The following is a 23,759-nucleotide window of genomic DNA, read 5'->3' on the forward strand; positions in this document are numbered from 1 at the left end:
TGGTCCATCCTTTTGTCTCAGCTCCAAACTTTGTCTCTGTAACTCCTTCCATGGGTGATTGTTTCCAATTCTAAGGGGCAAAGTGTCCACACTTTGGTCTTCGCTCTTCTTCAGTTTCATGTGTTTTGTAAATTGTATCTTATATCTTGGGTATACTAAGTTTCTGGGCTAATATCCACTTGTCAGTGAGTAAATATCATTTGAGTTCTTTTGTGATTGGGTTACCTCACTCAGGATGATGCCCTCCAGGTCCACCCATTTGGCTAGGAATTTCGTAAATTCATTTTTTTAAATAGCTGAGTAGTATTCCATTGTGTAAATGTACCACATTTTTTGTATCCATTCCTCTGTTGAGGGGCATCTGGGTTCTTTCCAGCTTCTGCCTATTATAAATAAGGCTGCTATGAACATAGTGGAGCATGTGTCCTACTTACAGGTTGGGACATCTTCTGGATATATGCCCAGGAGAGGTATTGGGGATCCTCCGGTAGTACTATATCCAATTTTCTGAGGAACCACCAGACTGATTTCCAGAGTGGTTGTACAAGCTTGCAATCCCACCAACAATGGAGGAGTGTTCCTATTTCTCCACATCCTCGCCAACATCTGCTGTCACATGAATTTTTGATCCTAGCCATTCTGACTGGTGTGAGGTGGAATCTGGAGGTTGTTTTGATTTGCATTTCTCTGATAATTAAGGATGTTGAACATTTTTTCAGGTGCTTCTCAGCCATTCAGTATTCCTCAGGGGAGAATTCTTCGTTTAGCTCTGAGCCCCATTTTTTAATGGGGTTATTTGATTTTCTGGAGTCCACCTTCTTGAGTTCTTTATATATATTGGATATTAGTCGGCAATGGGAGGATTTTAAAATTAACTATAATTCACTGAGTGGGATCTCTAGAGCTAATTTTGCATTAATTACACTTGCTCTGCAAATTCCCTTGTGTAATAGAAAAGTGTTATTGTTAAATACTTGTAAGATGTGGTGTCTTCTGTATCTTTCTGGAAATTAACGATGGTATAATAAGGGTGTTTAAAAATTTTACGTTGAAGAAACTTGTTTTAATGTTTTCAAGCCTTTTAACCAGCAAATTTATGAACATGACCTATCGATGCCCCTTAAAACCTAGGTTATTTATCATGGTCTTTGGGAGAGGCTGGGAAATGATCATCTGAAGGGACAGAGCCCGAGACTACAAACTTAGTGGTCTGCAATCTGCTGCACACTAATCTTTCTTGGCTGGATCCAAGACATACCGAGAAAGAAGCACTTGCTAATCACCCAGATTGTTTGATGCACCAATGGCTCTCCTATATCATTAGTAGCCACTGAATATGCATTACATGTTCGAGCTCCTCACATAGACAGTATTTCATCATGACTACCAAATGTCTGCCTTCTTTCAGCTACAACTCTTGAGCATTGCCGCAGACCCTCTTGGCCCCTTTGTCTGCGTGGAACGGGTCTCTAGTCACGGGTGGACAAAGCGTAGGATGAATTGACAGACAGACTCACACAGGAGAGGTCGTGTGGAATCTGAACGTATTTTTCAAATCGAACATCAGACGTTTTATGCAGAAGACAATAAGGAAGTTGGGTAACATATTCGAAAGGTACAAATGAGGTAACCAGAATCTTACATAAAACAGAGGAACGCAAACACAAAAGGTCTAAAGGGAACCACCCGGGATAGAATTCATTGTTAACAACTGGGATCAAAAAGGGTGCCACCTAAGATTCGCTTAATCTTCGCTTCACGCCCTTGCCATAGTTCCTATTTTAGTCTATTGTATAGTCCACCTTCCCCTTAGGCCATTGTAAATACGTGTGTATGGGTGTAACTTCGCTATAGTTCTAAGTATCTATTCTGGTTTCTCCTTTGGTCTGAAACTTCCTTCTTCCTTAGTGATGGTAGATTCCTGTGAAGGACAGTGACCTAACTTTTACTCAAAGTGATAGTGTAATACCAGTGGCAGTACTGAATTCCAAGCCCAAGGTCTTGCTCAAGGATGTTCTAGGACTGTTGGAACACTGGCTTTAGCTAAGTCAGAATTCAATCTTAAAAGGCACTTATAATAGGAAAATACTGAAAGAGAGCATGTGGATCCATACACTAGACTAACACGGGAATGGAAAATTAATGTATGGGTTAGAGGGAACACCAGACTCCAGGAGGAGAGCTTCCTTGAAGCTCTTTGCCTCATGAGTGACTTTCAAGCCTCTCGACTTAAGCTGACTCGACCAGAGTGCGTGGCAGAGCATTATCTTCCAAAGTGTTTGAAAGGAGGAAGAGAAATTATTCTTTATTTTTGGTACCTGAACCCCACCATCTACAAAATGGGATCTACATGAAATATTTCTAAGAGGCAGAGGCAAAAAGTGTGGTAAGAGATATTGTAAAAACTTTAGATGATGCTCTGGGGGTATCATCGTACTGCCCAGTACAATTGTTACTTTTAAGGGTAACAATTATTATTAGTATTGTAAAGGGGCTGAAACATATTGAATGTAGAATAAGATGATGCTATTTTGAACAATGTATATAACATATGAATTCATCTTGGAATTATAGCAATGAAGATGGAGGAAATGAAGAAATTTGATTAGTGGGTTGAAAAGCACAATGTTTAATATGAAGATGCAATTATAATAAATGTTTATTTAATGAAAACTCAGAATGGCTCTGCATTTTCAATATTTAGTATTCAGGGAAATAAATGGATGCTGGTGAATTTCTTCCTGATTCTAACGTAAAGAAAGATGTTATATGCTTAAAGAAGATTTACTCTACTTTCTTTTATCAAACTTCTAAAAATTCATACCTGCATTTATTTCATTGTGCTAGGGGAATAGTAATTATTTATACAAAGTTCTAAATCTACCAAAAATGTTTACCTATAAAAGCTTAGGAAAGCGTACGTTTTATATTCTCCCTAATTCCAAAATGGATGTGTAGTGATTAATAATGAGAAATGTTACAGGATTTTTAAAATTAAGTATAAGGAGGAAATAAGGTAGAAAGAATAAGACCAGATAAGAAATTAATATATGTTAATAAAATCAATTTCTATGCAATTAATTACAGTTTTTAAGTTAAAGACAATCTCATGTAAATTGAAAAGGTACATAGAACAATGAAGGAAGAGTACAGATACTCAAAGCAATATTTTTATTATTATTTATTTTATTTTATGTATAGGAGTATACTGTAGCTGCCTTCAGAAGAGAGCATCACATCCTATTACAGATGGTTTTGAGCCACCATGTGGTTGCTAAAAATTGATCTCAGGATCTCTGAGAGAGCAGTCCGTGTTCTTAACTGCTGAGCCATCAGTTTGCTCCCCCCCCCTCAAGCAATATTTTAAAAGAACACCATGGGAGGTTTTTGCTCTATTGGACCAAAGAACCATAGGACGTGAGCAGCAGTTTATGAGCTTCCTTTAGTTTTTCTTGCTAATGTATTATTTTTCAATATGTACAAAAACTCTATCTTAATATCACTCTTAGTATCATGTACACATGATTTTAAAGCAGTACACATTTTATGCATACATATCCACTCACACTCTTATCCATTAACTTTCCTTTAACATTTATTGGAATGCTAAGTATTAGATGTAGTCCCAAGTTATATTTACCCAAGTTATGTATAGTTAATTTTATACAAAAGACAAAATGTTCAGGAAAACATATTGCATAATAACATGTTTATTTTGTCCCATTGGTACATTAGAATGATAGCTCATCCAAGTTTTCTTTAAGGTATTAGGAGATAACCTTACACACACACACACACACACACACACCCGTTAACGTTAAGTCAGGGATCCGGGAGATCTCAATCTCACTCCCTTTTTCTCACTATGCTTAACATAATGCTGCATAAACTTTATATATCTTCAAAATTTGGTACTGCAATGAATCCAAACCCATTTTAACCCACTTATCCTACAAAACTTTTACTCAGCTTTGAGATAATGATGCCACTAAAAGAGGTAAAATTCAGGCTTTAAATGAATTTGCAACACGCAGAGAAGAGACTTCATGAGTTGTCCTGAAAGCCCTGTGTGGAAAGGAAGGAGAACATCTTTCTAGCTTCTTGTTGCTTTCTGTAGTCACATGTCTCATCGCTGAGAGACTGCCTGGCATTATCAATTCTCCATGTGGGACAGTGGCTAAAGTTACACAATCACAGATATAAAGTCTTTAAAATGGAGTCCACCATGTCATAAGATATATAAATGTTCATTGTGTTCTATCCTAAAAGCTTTCATGATTGACATCCAGCAAAAGGCTCTGATGTTGACTTTGAGTTAACATAACCTTCATGTTTCGTCTCAGTTTTGAGAATGACTAATTGCATATTAAGTGGTATTTATTTCATTGTTTTCATTTATTTTATTTATTAACTTTATATCCCAATATCCATTCCCCTTCTCCTCCCAGAGCCCTTCTTCCACAGCTTCTTTCTCACTCTTCCCTACCCATCTCCCCTGGGAAGGGGGAGGGCCCCCCTGAGTATCACCCAACCCTAGCAGCTCAGGTCTCTGCAGGACTAGACACATCCTCTCCCACTGAGGCCAGACAAGGAAGCCCTGTTAGGGGAACAGGATCCAAAGCCAGGAACAGGTTCAGGGATCGTCCTTGCTCCAGTTGTTAGGGGACCCACAGGAAGACCGGACTGCCCACCTGCCACATATGTGCAGGGTGGTAGTGGTGATAGGAGCTAATGTCAGGTCTATGGCTGGTGGTTCAGTCTCTGGGAGCCCCCAAAGTTCCAGGTTAGTTGACTCTGTTGGTCTTCTTATGGAGTCCTTGTCCTCTTTGAGTTGTTCAATCCTTCCCTCATATCTTCCAAAAACTCCCCAAGCTCCATCAAAAGGTTGGCTCTGGGTTTCTGCATCTGTTTCCATCAGCTGCTGGGTGGAGCCTCTCCTAGGACAGTTATGCTAGAATTTTATCTGTAAGCATAACAGTATCATTAATAGGGTCATGGATTGGTTCTTGCCCATGGGATGGGTCTCAATTTGGGCAAGTCATTGGTTGGCAATTACCTACATCTCTGCTCCAATTTTGTACCTGTACATCTTGTAGTCAGGACAAGTTTTAGTTTGAAAGCTTTGTGGGGATGTTCCTGTCCTTTTCCCTCCATTGGGAGTCCTGCCTGGCTACCGGAAGTGGCCCTTTCAGGGTGTGAGTCTGAGGTAGAGTCATCCCCATAGACTCTTTGGGGTTTCCCCCATCCTGTCCCAGGTCTCTGGCATGCTCTAAAGATGCCTCCCCATCTCTGATTTTCTTTCTCTCTCTTCTGCTCTCCCTATTACTGATCCCCTCCCTCACCCACTCCCATTCCCCTCCCCTCTCCCACCCAGTTATCTCCAACATCCTTCTCCAATATCTATTTTATTTCCCCTTCTGATGAAAGATTCAATCATCTTCCCTTGGGTCCTTATTATTATTATTATTATTATTATTATTATTATTATTATTATTATTATTAGTTGGTCTGTGATTTGTAGTGTGATTGATTATCCTCTTTATGGTTATTTTCTACTTATAAGTGAGTGTATACCATGCATGTCCTTATGGGTCTGGGTTACTTCACTCAGGATGAAATTTTCTAGTTGAATTCATGTGCCTGCAAAATTCATAATGTCGTTGGTTTTTAAAAATTGTTTTATTTATTTACATTCCAAATATTACCTCCCTTCCTTGCTTTCAAAAGTTGAGCAGTATTCCATTGTGTAAATAAACCACATTTTTCTTATCTGTTCTTCAGTTGAGGGACGTGTTGGTTGTTTCCAGTTTCTGGCTATTACAAAGAAAGCTGCTATGAACATAGCTGAGTAAGTATCTTTGTGGAACGGGGGAGCATAGTTTGGGTATATGCCCTGGAGTGGTATAGTTGATCTTGAGGTAGAGCTATTCCCAATTTTCTGAGAATCTGCCAAATGATGTCCAGTTTGGTTGCTATGTTTGCAGACCCACCAGCAATGGGGGAGTGTTTCCCTTGCTCCACATCCTCGCCAGCATGTGCTATCACTTGAGTTTTTGTTCTTAGCCATTCTGATCAGTATAACGTGGATTTTCATAGTCATTTTGATTTGCATTCCCTTAATGACTAAGGATGTTAACATTTCCCTAAGTGTTTCTCAGTCATTCGAGATTCCTCTGTTGAGAATTCTCTGTTTAGGTCTGTACCCAGTTTTTAAATTGGTTTATTTTGATAGTTAGTGTCTAACTTTTTGTGTTCTTTATATTTTTGGATATTAGCTATCTGCCAGATGTAGGGTTGATGAAGACCTTTTCCCATTCTATAAGCTGTCATTTTCTCCTACTGACAGTGTTCTTTGCTTTACAGAAGCCTTTCAGTTTCCTGAGGTCCCATTTAACAATTGTTGATTCTTGTGCCTGAGCCATTGGTGCTTTGTTCAGGAAGTTGTCTCCTGTGCTAATGAGTTCAAGACATCCCTACTTGGTGTTCTACTAGATTTAGTGTATATGATTTTACATTGAAGTCTTTGATCAACTTGTACTTGTGTGTTAGGGTAATAAATATGAATCTAAAGCAGTACCATTGGAGATCTTCCCTTTCCATTGTATGGTTTTGTATTCTTTGTCAAAAATCAAGTGCTTGAAGGTATTATGTGGGTTTATTTTGGGGTCTTTGATTTGATTCCATTGATCAACTTGTCTCTTTGTATATCAATATCACGCAATTTTTACTACTATTGCTCTATAGTACAGCTTGAGGTCAGGAATGGTGATTCCTACAGAAGTTTTTTTATTTTATTTTATTTTTTTATTTTTCAAGGTTGTTTTAGCTATCCTGTGTTTCTTTGTTTTTCCATATGAAATGAAACAAGGTCTGTAAAGAATTATGTTGGAATTTTGATGGGAATTTCATTGAATTTGTATATTGCTTTTGGTAAGATGGCCATTTTCACTACATTAATCTTACCAGTCCATGAGCAAGGTAGATCTTTCCATCGTTTGATATCTTTCTCAATTTCTTTCTTTAGTGACTTGAAGTTTTTGTTATACAGGTCTTTCAGTTGCTTGGTTAGAGTTACACCAAAATATTTATATTATTTATGGCTATTGTTAAGGGGATTAACTTCTTTCTCAGCCCTTTTATCCTTTTGTAAAGAAGAGCTTAATTTTATATCTAGCCACTTTGCTGAAGGTGTTTATCAGCTGTAGGATTTCTCTGGTAGAATTTTTGGAGTCACTTATTTATACTATTATATCATCTGAGAATAAAAATACTTTGACTTCTTTCCTTCCATTTTGTATCCCTTTGATCTTCTTTAGTTGTTCTAGGACTTCAAGTACTATATTGGAAAGATAGAGAGAGAGTGGACAGCCTTGTTGTCTTGTCCCTGATTTTAGTGGACTTGCTTCAACTTTGTCTCCATTTAATTTGATGTTGGTTGTTGGATTGATATATAATTTCCTTTATTGTGTTTTGGTATGTGCCCTCTATCCCTGATCTCTCCAAGAGTTTTAACATGAATGGATGTTGGATATTACCAAAGGCTTTTTCAGCATGTAATGAGATGCTGTTATGGGTTTTTTCTTTCAGCTTGTTTATATGGTGGATTATGTTGATGGATTTTCATATATTGAACCACCTCTCCATCCCTGGGATGAAGCCTACTTGATCAGGATGGATGATGTCTTTGATGTGTTCTTGGGTTTGGTTTGTGAGTATTCTTTAATTATTTTTGCATCAATGTTCATAAGGGAGATTGGTCTGAAGTTGCTGAGTCTTTGTGTGGTTTTAGTATCAGAGCTACTACAGCCTCATAGAATGTGTTTGCCAGTGTTTCTTCTATTTATATTTTATAGAATAGTTTGTGGAATATTGGTAGTAGCTCTTTTTTGAACATCTTGCAGAATTCTGTGCTAAAGACATCTAGGTATGGACATTTTTGTTTGTTTGAATGGGAGACTTTGAATGATTGCTTCTATTTCTGTAAGGGTTATGGGACTTTTTAGATAGTTTACTTGATCTTGATTTAACTTTAGTAAGTGACATATGTCTAGAAAAATCACCCATTTCACTTAGGTTTTTCAATTTTGTGGAGTAAGGGCATTTGAATTAAGACCTGATGATTCTTTGAATTTACTCACTGTTTGTTGTTAATGTCTCCCTTTTCATTCCTGATTTTGAATTTGGCTACTGTCTCTCTGCCTTTTAGCTAGTTTGGGTAAGGGTTTGTCTAACTTGATTGTTTTCAAAGAACAACTCTTGGTTTCATTATTTTTATTGTTGTCTTTGTTTTTAAGCAATTTATTTAAGCCAACAGTTTGATTATTTTGTACCATCTACTCCTCTTGGGTATGTTGACATCTTTATTTCCTAGAGGTTTCAGGTGTACTTTTAAAACATTAGTATGAGAACATTCCAATTTTATTGTGAAGGTATTTGGTGCTATAAACTTTCCTTTTAGTACTAAGTTCATTGTGTCCCATAAATTTGGGTATGTTGTGTTTTCATTTTAATTGAATTCAAGAAAGTCTTTAATTTCTTTATTTTTCCCTGACCCAGTGATCATTGAGTAGAGAGTTGTTTTGTTTTCATGAATATGCAGGCTTTTTGTTGTTTCTTTTGTTGTTGAAGTCCAGCATTAATCTATACTGGTGTGATAGGATACAAGGAATTATTTTTTTTTCTTTGTATTTATTGAGACTTGCTTTGTGACCATGTACATGGTCAATTTTGGAGAAGGTTCCATGAGGTGCTAGGAAGAAGGTATATTCTTTTGTGTTTAGGTGGACTGTTTTGCAGATATGTTAGGTCCATTTTATTCGTAACCATTGTTAATGTCATTATTTCTCTGTTTAGTTTCTGTCTTGATGACTTGTCAGTTGGTGAGAGTGGGATGTTGAAGTTTCCCACTATTAAAGTGTGGGATTTGATATGCAGCTTAAACTTCAGTAGTTTTTCTTTTATGAATGTCAATGCCCTTGCATTTGGGGCATAGATATTCAGAATTAAGATGTCAACTTGCTGGATTCTTTCCTTTAGTGAGTATAAAATATCCTTTTGCATATCTTTTGATTACTTTTAGTTGAACATCTATTTTATTAGGTATTACAATGGGTACTCATGCTTGTTTCTTGAATTCTTTGTTTGAAAACCTAGTTCCAGCCCTTTACTCTGAGGTACACCTATCTTTGTTACTGTGGTGTGTTTCTTGTGTGGAACAGAATGATGGATTCTGTTTTTGCATCCACTCTGTTGACCTGTGTCATTTATTGGTGGATTCGAGTCCACTGATGTTGATATATATTAGTGATCAACGATTGTTAGTTCCTGTTATTTTCATGGTGTTGGTACTGTCTGTCAGTGTGTGTGTGTTTCTCTTCTTTTGGTTTTGCTGGGGTAGAATTATCATTTTCTGTGTTTTCTTGGGTGTGGTTTCCTTTCTTGTGTTGGAGTTTTCCTTCTATTATCCTCTCTAGGTCAGGATTAGTAGAAATATATTGTTTAAATTTGGTTTTGTCATGAAATATCTTGTTTTATCCATCTATGGTGTTTGAAAGCTTTGTTGGGCATAGTAGTCTGGGCTGGCATTTCTGATCTCTTAAAAACTATAAGACATCTGTCCAGGCCCTTTTGGATTTTAGACTGTCTGTTGAGAAGTTGGGTATTATTCTAATAGGTCTGCCTTTATATGTTATTTTGCTTTTATTTCTTGCCATCAAAATACCCCCTTTTATTTCTTATACCCTCAAAATGGTAAGAGGGTTGTTTGATAGATCTCTCTGATTTTTTATCAGCAAAGACAAATGAATATACTAACCTTTTTTGCTTCATGTACTTGCTTCTTAACCATCCATACTCAAGCCCTTGGTACCATTATTCTTTCCTTTATATTCAGCTCATTTAGAAATTCCATGGAAAACAGATGAAAAGTAGTTAATGATGGCATAGGAAGAATAAGATTTATCAAAGGGCTTGTTTAGCTGGGCATGATTGTGCACAACTTTAATCCTAACACTAGAGAGGCAGAGAAAGCAGAGTTCTGAGAGTTCATATCCAGCTTGGTCTCCATAGAAGAGGAAAGTGGGGAGGAGGGAGCCTGTATAATATTTTTGCTATTTATTTACAGGAAGAATACAGACAAGATATAGTTTGAGGTATTTGGTATAGAGAATAAATGTCTCCGAAGATTAATCCTTGTTGTTATCTCAGCTAGTGATGTTGCATAGAGGGAATGTGTGGCAAAACAACATAGTCCAGCTGTATTAAGCCATTTTTGCTGGACTATTCCAAAGAATTTTTATACTAAATCACTTCCCATCACCATCTTCAAGACATGGTAGAAACACAATGATAATTCAATTTAAACTCAAGAAAGCAATCAGGGATGTCCATGCATGTTTAAAATCCCCAATCTCAGGCCTTGTTCAATTTTAATTTGATTGTTTACTTTTAGTAATTGCACATTTTACTAGCAAAGCATATAGTTTAACAATGTTAAAACCTTGGAATACTCAGGGTTATACAGCTCATAATTCACCAGGTTAGAAATCAAACTGAGGTCCTTTTGTAACCAGTATCTGCTTGCCTGTGATGTTTCTCCGAAAAATACAGTGAGTACTAGTCCACATTTCCTTTGTGTTATTATAGCATAGACAGTTTATCAGGAGAAAGGGTCTATTTTGTCTCACAGCCTATGATTGATGGACATTCTTCTTTTGAGTTGATGGAAGTGTGTGTTGAAACAAGTTGCTTACCTCATAATCAGGGAAAACAAAAGATAATGAAGAAAAAGGTAAGATTACACAATTCCCTTCAAGAACACAGCTTCATAAAACCTTCTACTAGAGCCCTTTGCAGTTATGTCTCATAGTAGTGCCCACCTGGGAAGCAAGGCTTTAATAGATAGACTTTTGTGAGACTTAAAAAAAAAAAACCATTGAAGATTTCATGTAGAAATGAGAATAGAGGAGATCCAGGTTACTTGTCATTGTACACAGGGATAGACTGAATGTGCCCTGCATTTATGAAGACATAATTCATAGATCTGCGCTTGTTTGGCCCAACTCAAGAGTCTGGTTGAATTTGAAGATATGTTTACTTGAGTGAATACCTATGATTCTGTGTCCATGTTATTAGCGGTTAGTCCCAGGACATAACGCTAAGGGTAAACAGGTCCTTAAAACCTTTTAAACATTTTTAATTAAATGACTAAAAACTAATATTGTTAATATAAGAAGACATTTTCAAAGTTGGAATTACCATTTAAAATTACTTTTAGGTTAGTTGTTCAAAATTCAGACCACATTTCAAAACACTATTATAAATGGCAGTTAGGTTTCCAGGCTACCTCATGAAAATCTACTTAATGAATAACATAGCTGAAATATTTTGCATTTATAATAAAAACAGTAAAGAGTAATGATATTGTAATGCTAGAAGTCAAGTAATAATGGTGGGGCTAATTAACTTTAATATATTTTCTGTGACTTATAGCTTGAGGAAATCTAGCACAATATGAGAGTGAAGAGCTCACCCTGGGGTCAGAACATCTGGTTTAAATATTAGTACAACAGTTTACTGTCTGGGTAACTATGGAACAAGGTATGACTCATTAAGCCCCAGTTTATGCAACCATAAAACAGAAGTTAAGACACTTCATAGGGTTGATGTAAGGGTTAGGTGACAAAACAAAACACTGGCATTATGGAACTTGACACCTACAAGAACCTCAATATACAACTGTTTCAGATATAGTGGCTAGCCACTGCTTGATGGAGGCCTTCTTACAGGGTGGAATCTGGGACAAGGTTGTTGTTTACAATTAAAATCCAATAGTTTATTGAGGAATTAATCCTATTTTCACAAAGATAGGATTTGAGGTGCTCTAAGATTAAGCAATTTATATGAAGTTCCATAAAAATATATCAACTTCTTGGGGTTACCAGGTGATACTAAGTTGTATCAAATTGACAATAAGAACTAATTAGGATGGATATATAGACTATCTGACAGATAGATAGATAGATAGATAGATAGATAGATAGATAGATAGATAGATAGATAGATAGATAAATAGATAGATAGATAGAAGGTAGAAAAGAGATGGTTTTCTGGAAATCTCTGACTATTATTAACTACATAGACATAAGGTGACAGAATGAAGCCAAGTATCAAAGTCAGCGAAAGCCAAGAATCCTTGAGTAGTAGTCTGATACCATTGGATTCCAGCATGTATGCTTCAGCCCTTACTCTGTGTTCGTTAGTGCCACACCCACTCCAGTGAAGTCTATGTGGCAAGTCCAAAAGCTTGGCTGCAGTCTTGAGGCAAAAAGTTTCATGGAAACTTGTCTCCTGGAGAGTCTCTGGTGCCCCATAACCAGATTTGTCCCTGTAATTTTGTGGAGGGTCTTGCATGCTTTCTTGCAGTATTTTACTGGATAGGGGCTAGAAATCTCAGGGCTAGTTCAAAATAATAAACTTAAAATTCTCATTACAGACATGAATGGCAGCCTACATTACATAATAGTAGAACGAAGGTAGACTGTGGTTTAAGGAGGAACTGGAGTATTGTATTATTCATGAAAGGGTTAGTAGAACGGTTAGTAGAACAGAACTTCCTTGGTGCATGTTTTTCACTAGGCTCAGAGGAATAGCATAATTAGGTATTTACTAAGAGACCCCTGGTGGTGGGTTTAACAATAGACCAGAATTGCACCTGGGAATTTGTCCTTTCACCTGGCTCCTGTGAATAGCTGATTTTAGATAGGGTTGGTCTTATCTCTGTTGTAAACACTGCCTAGTTCCTTCTACTCTTTATGTATGCATTTCTCTGATTTGTGTCATTATGCTTAAGGCAACTTCAATGTTCCTTGGCTGATGTGTCACCTAGCTTCCTTGGTTTTTTTCTGTAATGTAAGTCTGATGCTCGATTTGAGAAATTACATTCGGATACAGCACTCTATCTGTATTAGTGTCTGTTTGTCACTTTTCACAGACTCCTTGTCTACCTGCATACCTGCATACCAGGACCCTGGTTCTCCTTCGGGTTGAGGGACCAACTGAATCCAGTCTGTGGCAGGATAGCACTACCCTTGGCAGGCTAAGGGCAAGTATTGTTTTCCAGGACTACAAAGGGAAGATGAACTTTCTAAACTCAGCAATCACATCTGAAGCAGTTGGTGTGTGATAAACCCTTTAATGCTAAATATTCTCCTATGAAACTTACATAGTTTCTCCTTCAAGAATCCAACTTCTTTGGAAAGTGAAGAAGTGTTTGATTTCTGGAAGTTCTCTAAATCATAGTGCTCTCCTGCATCATCATCACTACCACCACCACTATCATCATTATTATCATCATCAAATCCAAGTATGGGTTTGCTCATCACCAAATAGCATGTCTTGGTTTTCTTTCTAAATGGTATTCTATATCCACATTTACAGCTTTTCATATAAACAGGTATACAGTATAGTCTAGAATCCACATATGAGAAAGAATGGATATTGTTTCCTGAGATTGTGTGACTGTGCTTAATATTATATACTCTAAGTTCATCTATTTCCCTGAAGATTTCATATTATTTATAAATAAAGAATATTCTATTTATATGGGTACCACATTTCATTATTTATTCATTTGTTGATTGACATGTAAGCTTGTTCCATTTGCTTTCTTTGTAAACAGAGCAGAAATAAACATGTATATGCAAATATCTCTATAGTAGGATATGAAGTTCTCTGGGTATATATATTCTCAGGGGTTGAAAGCATGATCCTTTGGCAGGTATATTTTTAATGTTTTGAAGTACCTTACAAATTGACTTCCATAATGACTATATTAACTTGTACACCTACCTGCAGTGAATAAGGGTTCCTATCTCCTTCCATCTTCTCCAGCATCTGCAGTGAGATTTATTGGTTATGGTTGTGCTGAATGGGCTGACATGGTATCTTAAGTAATTTTAATTTGCATTTCCCTGATGACTAGGGATGTTAAAGTGATTTTCAAAAAGTTATTGACCATGTGCCTGTTGAGACCTGTTTTTGCTGGCTGAGATGCTGATAGGAAATTTAATGTGCAGTTCTCTATACAAATCTTGAATCTATGATGTGAACACACACTCTCTGTGACTGCTTTACTTGCTTGGCTCTCAGATTTTCTATTTCAGAAATTTCATTACAGGATGGTACGTAATTGTCTTCACCACATGTTAATTTTCATATGTTGCAATGTCTCTGAAGATTCAACTAATAAGCCCAGTTTTACTGGTTTTAGAGATGCTGAGCTGATAAAGATATTTGGTACAAATCTGATTTTACTCCTCTCCTTTTGGACTCACAGTAAATTTCTCAGAATGGAGCACTGATAATTTAATATTAATCTTAACAGGAAACTTAATGTTAAGAGGAACACAATCCTTGGAATGGCTTTTGAAGTGCAGTTCAAGAAATAAATTTAATCTAAAAATAAGAAATGGGGGTTAAGAGAAAGAAAGCGATAGTAGAAAAACATGGAAAACATGTTAGCTACCTTTCTTAAAATGATTCAAAGAAATTCATGGTCACTGCTTTTTTTTTAGTGTTTTCACCATTTTTATTTATTTATTTTTGGATTAGTCATTTTTTTTTCAACTTTTACTTCATTATACATTACATTAAAGATTTTTTGTTATGTTAACATAGGGTCCAAAACATGAAGTGTCAGTCACTCACTTCATTCCATTAGTGACACTTGTGCCTCTACCCCAAGTCTGACAGGCATAGATATCCTAAGGGTATTCCTTGCTACAGGGGTTGGGGGTTGCAGCTATTGCCATCACCACTGCATTTCTGCTGGTGAACATCTTGGCAAATGAGGGCTTCTTAAAAGACCCAGTGCTCCAGAGTGCATTAGCTTTATGGTCTTTCTGACAATATGCCAACCTTGTCTACTCAGAACCCAGCTGAACTGAACTGTCCTGTCCTGTCCTGCCTTTTCTTTTTCTTTTTTTTTTTTTGGGGGGGGGGGGTTCAAGATAGAGTTTCTCTGTATACCCCTGGCTATCCTGGAACTCACTCTGTAGACCACACTGGCCTTGATCTCAGAAATCCACCTGCCACTGCCTCCCAAGTACTGGGATTAATGGCTTGTACCACCACTGCCCAGCCAAAAGGATCTAGTTTTTGTTTGTTTGTTTGTTTTCCTTGAGACAAGGTATCATTATGTAGCCCTGGGGTGGACTTGAACTCACAGAGATCTACCCACCTGCCTCAGTTTTTCAAGTGCTGGTGTTAAAGGCATGAGCCATCATGTCTGGTTGCAGCCTTTTCTTTTATGTACTTTTTCTCCACACAAGCAGACATCCATTTAGAGAAATGACAGCCAGGACACTGAAAATATAGTCTCCTCTAACTGAGATATAACCCCTGTAGTGCTTTAACACATGGAAGGTTAGAATATATACACATCACCATTATTCTCAATCTCTTCTGATTTTTGTGGTCACTTCATAAGTCTGCAGTCAGTTTACTTCTTCATTCACACTGATTGTTGGTATATCTACTGGCAGCAAGAGATCACTTTTAAAGTTCTTGCCTCCCTTGCTAGAGCTACCAATTATTTTGCAATAGAAACTAAAACTAAAAATGATTCACAATGAATCAAGGAAGTAGAAGTCTTGAGCTTCTTTTTGCCATAATGAATTGGTGTCTAGAAACAAGTTTTTCATTTTTGGGCAGGCTTTTTGCAAAACACATGTACTTTTCACTAACCTATATGTTCAATTACAGAGTTTTACTGAGTTTTAAAATAGTTCCATATATGGCACATAGTTCCAAAGATACGTGGCAGTCATCCAATACTTTTTTTTTTTCTTTTTACCTTAGGAAAGATGCAAACACGTGACATTTTACTGGGGACAAATGCATACTTTGGCATTCTTTGTCATAGGCAAACTGAAATTACAGTGCCTTAGTGTTTAAAAATTACTCACTACGATGTGAAATTGCCAAAAGTTATTTAGAACAAGTCTGTTCTCCAATTAATAAGTGACTCTCATGAAAAGGAAATAGTGTAAAACTCAACATATGTGCACACTGGGTGTAAGTATGAAGAGCTGTTCAGGCTTAATTAGAGTTATTAAAATTTCTTCCCTCTTTTCACTACACAGTTCAAGCAATGTGTTGCCTGGGCTATCACAAACAAAGAGACTGGATTTAAAACTAAAACTAAACATCTAGACAAATGTTGGCTGTCAAAGAAATCATCTAGAACACTTACCCATACATTCTAGTGACCACAAAAATCCCTCAGTTTCTCTAAATTCCTCTTTTAAGTTGACTTGAGCCTCCAAGGAAAATTTTGCTGTTTTATGAAAAAGGCTATATTTTTAACTAGTATTTTTTTCTACCAGTTTTTATTAGTCCCTTGAGAACTTTATACATTGTACTCTGATCACTTTTGTCTCTTCCTGCCACTCTTTCCAGATATAACCCCTTCCCTACCCACTCAAGTTTGTGTTCTTCTCTCCTCCCATCAAGTAAAGTTTGCCATACTCATATTTTGTTGGAAGTGGAGCCTTCAGTGGAGCATGGGCAAGTCACTAGGAGCCTCACCCTTACAGAAAACAGATATTTCCTCTCCCAGCAGCAGTTGCAAACAGCTTCTTAGCTAGATATTATACCTCCTCCTCCTAAAGTCCAGTGAGCCTAGGAGTCATTGTGGAAGAGGAGTCGGTCATAAAGATTGTAAGAATCATAAGTGGTGAATGGCTACAAGAAAACAATGTTTTTCTAGACATAGCAGTATAATTTCACATGTGAATTCCTAGTAGGTATGAGAGCATGCACAAGACCTATGCAAGATCAACTCTGAAAAAAAAAAAAAACAAACCTCAGCATGGAGGAGGAATGTAGAAACAAAGCCCCACCTCTAGCTAAGACATTATTTGTATTTTGGGTATTCTGAGCTTTTGGGCTAATATCTACTTATCAGTGAGTGCATAGCATGTGTGCTCTTTTGTGATTGGGTTACCTCATTAAGGATGATATTTTCTAGTTCCATCCATTTGCCTAAGAATTTCATGAAGTAATTGTTTTTAATAGCTGAGTAGCATTCCACTGTGTAAATGTACCACAATTTCTGTATCCATTCCTCTGTTGAAGGACAGCTGAGTTCTTTCCAGTTTCTGGCTATTATAAATCAGGCTGCTATGAACAGAGTGGAGTATGTGTCCTTGTAATATGTTGGAGCATCTTTTGGGTGTATACCCAGGAGTGGTATAGCTGGCTCCTCAGGTAATAATACAATGTCCAATTTTCTAAGGAACTGCCAGACTGATTTCCAGAGTGGTTGTATCAGCTTGCAATCCCACCAGCAATGGAGGAGTGTTTTTCTTTCTCCACATTCTTTCCAGTGTCTGCCATCATCAAACAAATAAAAGATCTGTATGACAAGAACTTCAAGTCTCTGAAGAAAAAAATCAAAGATCTCAGAAGATGGAAAGATCTTCCATGCTCATGAATTGGCAGAATTATATAGTAAAATGACCATCATGCTGAAAGCAATCTATGGATTCAATGCAATCCCCATCAAAATCCCAACTCAATTCTTCATAGAGATAGAATGAGAAATTTGCAAATACATTTGGAATAACAAAAAAGCCAGGAGATTGAAAGCTATTCTCAACAATAAAAGAACATCTGGGGGAATCACCATCCCTGACCTCAAGCTGTTTACAGAGAAATAGCCATAAAAACTGTATGATATTTGTAAGGAGACAGGCAGGAAGATAAATGGAATAGAATTAAAGACCCAGAAATGAAACCACATACCTATGGCCTTTTGATCTTTGACAAAGAAGCTAAAACCATCCAGTGGAAAAAAGACAACATTTTCAACAAATAGTGCTGGTTCACCTGGAGGTCAGCATGTAGGAGAATGCAAATCAACCCATTCTTATCTCCCTGTACAAAGCTCAAGTCAAAGTGGATCAAGGACCTCCACATAAAACACTGAAGCTAATAGAGGAGAAAGTGAAGAAAAGCATTGAACACATGGGCACAGGGGAAAAAAATTCTTGAACAGAACACCAATGGCTTATGCTCTAAGATCAAGAATTGACAAATGGGACCTCAAAAAATTGCAAAGCTTCTGTAAGGCAAAGGACACTGTCAATAGTACAAAATGATAAACAACAGATTGGGAAAACATCTTTGCCAATCCTACATCTGATAGAGGGCTAATATCCAATATATACAAAGAACTCAAGAAGTTAGACTCTAGAGAAACAAATAACCCTATTTAAAATGGGGTACAGAGCTAAACAAACAATTCTCAGAATATTTAGTGGCTGAGAAGCACCTAGAGAAATATTCAACATCCTTACTTATCAGGGAAATACAAATGAAAAGAACCTTGAGATCCCACCTCACACAAGTCAGAATGGCTAAGATCAAAAACTCAGGTGACAGCAGATTCTGGCGAGGATGTGGAGAAAAAGAAAAAGTAAGAATTATAAATAGATCTATTAAAAACTTCTAATATACATACATACATACATACATGAGGGGCCATGGGTGTTGGGGAAAGAGTGGAGTGGAAGAGTGCCCCTGTCCTGCCAGAGTTCCAGTGCTCTGGGCAGACGGATGCAGGAGGACTGCACACACTTTCCATGTGGCCTGGGGTGGGCATCTGGCTGTGTTAAGCCACTGACCCCACATGGCAGGTGGTGGACAAGGGGCAGCCCCAGGTACCAGGTTCTCAGTCTCCAGCATCCCACACTATATATCATGGAGGAGCTGAGAACAGAATAGGGGCCCTGGGGTGGCACTCAGCCCTGGAGTTAAGGGAAGAGGTCAGAGGGAGAGGCGGCACTAGGTGGTTCCTACACAGGTGAGAGTCCTTAGTCCAGTCCGTGGCTGCATGGCTGCATAGGAAGTCCTTCAGGCGGGAGGTTAAATGCTCACTCATTAGGAGAAAGCCTATCCCATCGTTCAATCACGGTGGGCCTTGATGAACAGAGACAGTCTATGGTTTTAGAGCTTTATTGTAGAAAGGCAGGGAGAAAGGAGAGAAGGTAGAAAGAGAGAAGGAGAGGCTGGCTGGCCATGGCCACATGGAGAGAAGGGGGAAGAGAGAGAGAGAGAGAGAGAGAGAGAGAGAGAGAGAGAGAGAGAGAGAGAGAGAGAGAGAGAGAGAGAAGAAAGGCTAGAGAGTAAGAGAGGTAAAAGCTTAGAGAGAGTGAGGTAGGGCCAAGCAGCCCCTCTTATAGCAGACTTGGCTATCTTGCTGTTGCTTAAATAACTAGGTGGGAAGGAGTCTAGCTAGAATGCCAGAAGCTTAGGACATTGTCTACATGACTGGTAGCCACATGCCTCTCCTGTGGGGACTATGGGGGCGGTAACATCAACAGTAGCCAGGGGTCCAGGAGACATGATCGAATGCCTTTGGTCCCATGTAGGTGGAAATTACCACCCACCCGGTCCCATGGGGGCTCAAAACCTCAGCTTGACTGGAGACCAGGCTGTCAGTGGATAGCCCATTGCCCCACACATACATACATGTATACATACATACATACATACATACACATGTATGTGTTATCTAGTCCCTTGATGATTGCTGTAACTTCATATTAGTGTATGATAACATCTTAACATGGAATCAAATGTTCTCTGGAGGGGCTCTAAAAAGAGTCTTCCTACCTGTGACCAGATAATCAACTCCCCTCCAAAATACAATTCTTTGGAACATCTGCATTTCTTTAAACTAACCCAGAGACATGGTAGTGGAGCATGGGGTACTTCTGTAATATCTGTTGCTTGTGCAAGTTTCTTTTATGTACAAAGAGAAGAATCCAATTGAAACTGAAGATGCTGTTTCATTAAGTAGCTTTAAATCTTGTGTAGTGTAGTATACACCTATATACACAGAAAAATGCTGTTATGTTATATATATGGTCTAGATATAAGATTGGAATTATTTAGAAAATTCACATCAGAACTATCTATCAACTCTAAGAGCAGCCATGGCATTTGGACATTTACAATAACTGTTTGGGGAATCTCCTAACAAACATTTTTCATACTGTCAAAGAATATAAACTACCAAAAAGTTTTACTTAACAAATATATAGTTGTCGTAGTCAGGGTTTCTATTCCTGCACAAACATCATGACCAAGAAGCAAGTTGGGGAGGAAAGGGTTTATTTGGCTTACACTTCCATACTGCTGTTCATCACCAAGGAAGTCAGGACTGGAACTCAAGCAGGTCAGGAAGCAGGAGCTGATGCAGAGGCCATGGAGTGATGTTCTTTACTGGCTTGTTTCCCCTGGCTTGCTCAGCCTGCTCTCTTATAGAATTAAGACTACCAGCCCAGAGATGGTCCCACCCACAAGGGGCCTTTCCCCTTTGATCACTAATTGAGAAAATGCCTTAAAGTTGTATCTCATGGAGGCATTTCCTCAACTGAAGCTCCTTTCTCTGTGATAACTCCAGCTGTGTCAAGTTGACACAAAACTAGCCAGTACAATAGTCATACAGCGATTAAAGTTACAGGCTTTGAAGTGGGATTGGTATAGTTTTGAGCATCATTGACTACTACAGGTCACTTATACAAAGTCATAGTTTCCTATTTTGTAAGAAACAGAGTACGATCAAATACCTACCACGCTATTTAATCACTGCTGAACTTGTTCAACATGCATTTATATTTCAAGTAAATTTTCCAAATGCTAAATAACGACTCCTATTTGTAAGATAACTATCTTCACAATTGTTTTTAGATAAAAATTGGCCAGGGTCAAAACCAATAATTATAACAACAAAAACAACAACAACAACAAAATCATGACACTTTACAGAATAGGGCTTGGAGTTGAGGTTCTCTGTGCTTTGTCACTCTCTGGATTCTTTTAGAGACAGTAGTTGTGCTATGAATCAGGGATGATCTTGTTAGACCCAACATAACCTCAAAATCCTTCTCTCTTGTTTGCAGACATCAAATATTCTCTGTTTTCTTCATTGCTTATTTAACAGCCATCATCTGTAGCCTTCTTTACTCTTACAGGATTTATCACATGCTTTAAAAACTGTTCTTGATAGACTGAAATGAGGTAATGATTATTTTCTGCTTTTATCATTTCTTCCTTGAAGTTTCCTCTTTGATCTTTATGTCTTCAATACAACATTCTCTAGAACTCAAGGAATAACAATAAGCTTGGAAACAGAAATGATAATTTATCCTCTCATCACACCTGTTTGATTTATTCCAGTAGTTCATTGAGTTCTTTGAGACACAGGCCACTATTCCACATGTGGATTACAGGACCCTTGCAGTCTAGTTCCTGTCTTATTCTTGACTTGCTTGTGTCTTCTATCTGGAAGCTTCTGTAAGACTCTCATGATCCAATGCTCTCTTTGCTTCAGAATCCTTCCTCAGCCTGCTATCTTGACTTCAGGAGCACATCTTTCTGCCACTGTTCTTCATTCAAGAACAAGCACAGGCCCTGATTAGTCTAACATCATCTTGGACTTCCTCTTATCTCTGCATTCTGGTCAGGCACTTTCATTTATTTTTTTTCTTTTACATCTAAATTTTTTAACAAGGTATTTTCTTCATTTACATTTCCAATACTAACCCAAAAGTCCCCCGTACCCTCCACTCCACTCCCCTACCCACTCACTCCCAATTCTTGGCCCTGGCATTTCCCTGTACTGAGGCATATAAAGTTTGCAAGACCAATGGGTCTCTCTTTCCATTGATGGCTGACTAGGCCATCTTCTGATACATATGCAGCTAGAGACATGAGCTCTGGGGGGGTACTGGTTAGTTCATATTGTTGTTCCACCTATAGGATTGCAGACCCCTTTAGCTCCTTGGGTACTTTCTCTAGCTCCTCCATTGGGGGCTCTGTGATCTATCCAATATCTGACTGTGAGCATCCACTTGTGTGTTTGCTAGGCCCCAGCATAGCTTCACAAGAGACAGCTGTATCTTGGTCCTTTCAGCAAAATCTTGCTAGTGTATGCAATGGTGTCAGCATTTGGAGGCTGATTATGGGATGGATCCCCGGATATCACAGTCTCTAGATGGTCGATCATTTCATCTCAGCTCCAAACTTTGTCTCTGTAACTCCTTCCATGGGTGTTTTGTTCCCAATTCTAAGAAGGGGCAAAGTGTCCACACTTTGGTCTTTGTTCTTCTTGAGTTTCATGTGTTTTGCAGATTGTATCTTGTATCTTGGGTATTCTAAGTTTCTGGGCTAATATCCACTTATCAGTGAGTACATATCATGTGAGTTCTTTTGTGATTAGGTTACCTCACTCAGTATGATGACCTCCAGGTCCATCCATTTGCCTAGGAATTTCATAAATTCATTCTTTTTAATAGCTGAGTAGTGCTCCATTGTTTAAATGTGCTACATATTTTGTATCCATTCCTCTGTTGAGAGACATCTGGGTTCTTTCCAGCTTCTGGCTATTATAAATAAGGCTGCTATGAACATAGTGGAGCATGTGTCCTTATTTGCAGTGGGAACATCTTCTGGATATATGACCAGGAGTGGTAATGCTGGATCCTCCAGTACTACTATGTCCAATTTTCTAAGGAACCAGCAGACTGATTTCCAGAGTGGTTGTACAAGCTCACAATCCCATGAACAATGGAGGAGTTTTCCTCTTTCTCCACATCCTCGCCAGCATCTGCTGTCACCTGAGTTTTTGATCTTAGCCATTCAGGCTGGTGTGAGGTGGAATCTCGGGGTTGCTTTGATTTGCATTTCCCTGATGATTAAGAATGCTGAACATTTTTTTCAGGTGCTCCTCAGCCATTTGGTATTCCTCGGGTGAAAATTCTTTGTTTAGCTCTGAGCCCCATTTTTAATGGGGTTATTTGATTTCCAGGAATCCACCATCTTGAGTTCTTTATATATATATTGGATATTAGTCCCCTATCTGATTTAGGACAGGTAAAGATCCTTTCCCAATCTGGTGGTGGCATTTTTGTCTTATTGACGGTGTCTTTTGCCTTACAAAAGCTTTGCAGTTTTATGAGGTCCCATTTGTCGATTCTCAATATTATGGTACAAGCCATTACTGTTCTATTCAGGATTTTTTTCCCCTGTGCCCATATCTTCGAGGCTTTCCCCTACTTTCTCCTCTATAAGATTCAGTGTCTCTGGTTTTATGTAGAGTTCCTTGATCCACTTAGATTTGACCTTAGTACAAGGAGATAGGAATGAATCAATTCGCATTCTTTGACATGATAACTGCCTGTTGTGTCAGCACCATTTCTTGAAAATGCTGTCTTTTTTTCCACTAGATGGTTTTAGCTCCCTTGTCAAAGATCAAGTGACCATAGGTGTGTGGGTTCATTTCTGGGTCTTCAATTCTATTCCATTTGTCTACTTGTCTGTCGCTATACTGTAAGACCCCCTTTCAGGGACCCCCACTCTAGTCTCAGGAGTGAGACCACCCAAAGCAACACAAGAATCCATCTTGCTGTAATCACATGAGGCAGTTTAATGACGGAGCTCTGACCTACATGCATCCCACACAGGAGATAAGGGATGTTGGCCAGGAGGCTCGAAAGCTAGGGGTTTTATGGGGTAAGGGGCTTAGGGGTGTGGAATTCAGCATAGAGACACTCTATTGGCTTATTCAAACATCAGCAGAAAAATTAAAAGTACGTGCAACCAGTCAGAGTTCTGTGAGTTGTTGACTCAGTTCAGATAGTTCTGTTATGTCCTCACATTCCTCTTTATCTTTCTGGTCAAGATGTTCCCAG

The sequence above is a fragment of the Mus musculus genome, chromosome 13 (assembly GCF_000001635.26).
Source record: "Mus musculus strain C57BL/6J chromosome 13, GRCm38.p6 C57BL/6J".
Classification (NCBI taxonomy): Eukaryota; Metazoa; Chordata; class Mammalia; order Rodentia; family Muridae; genus Mus; species Mus musculus.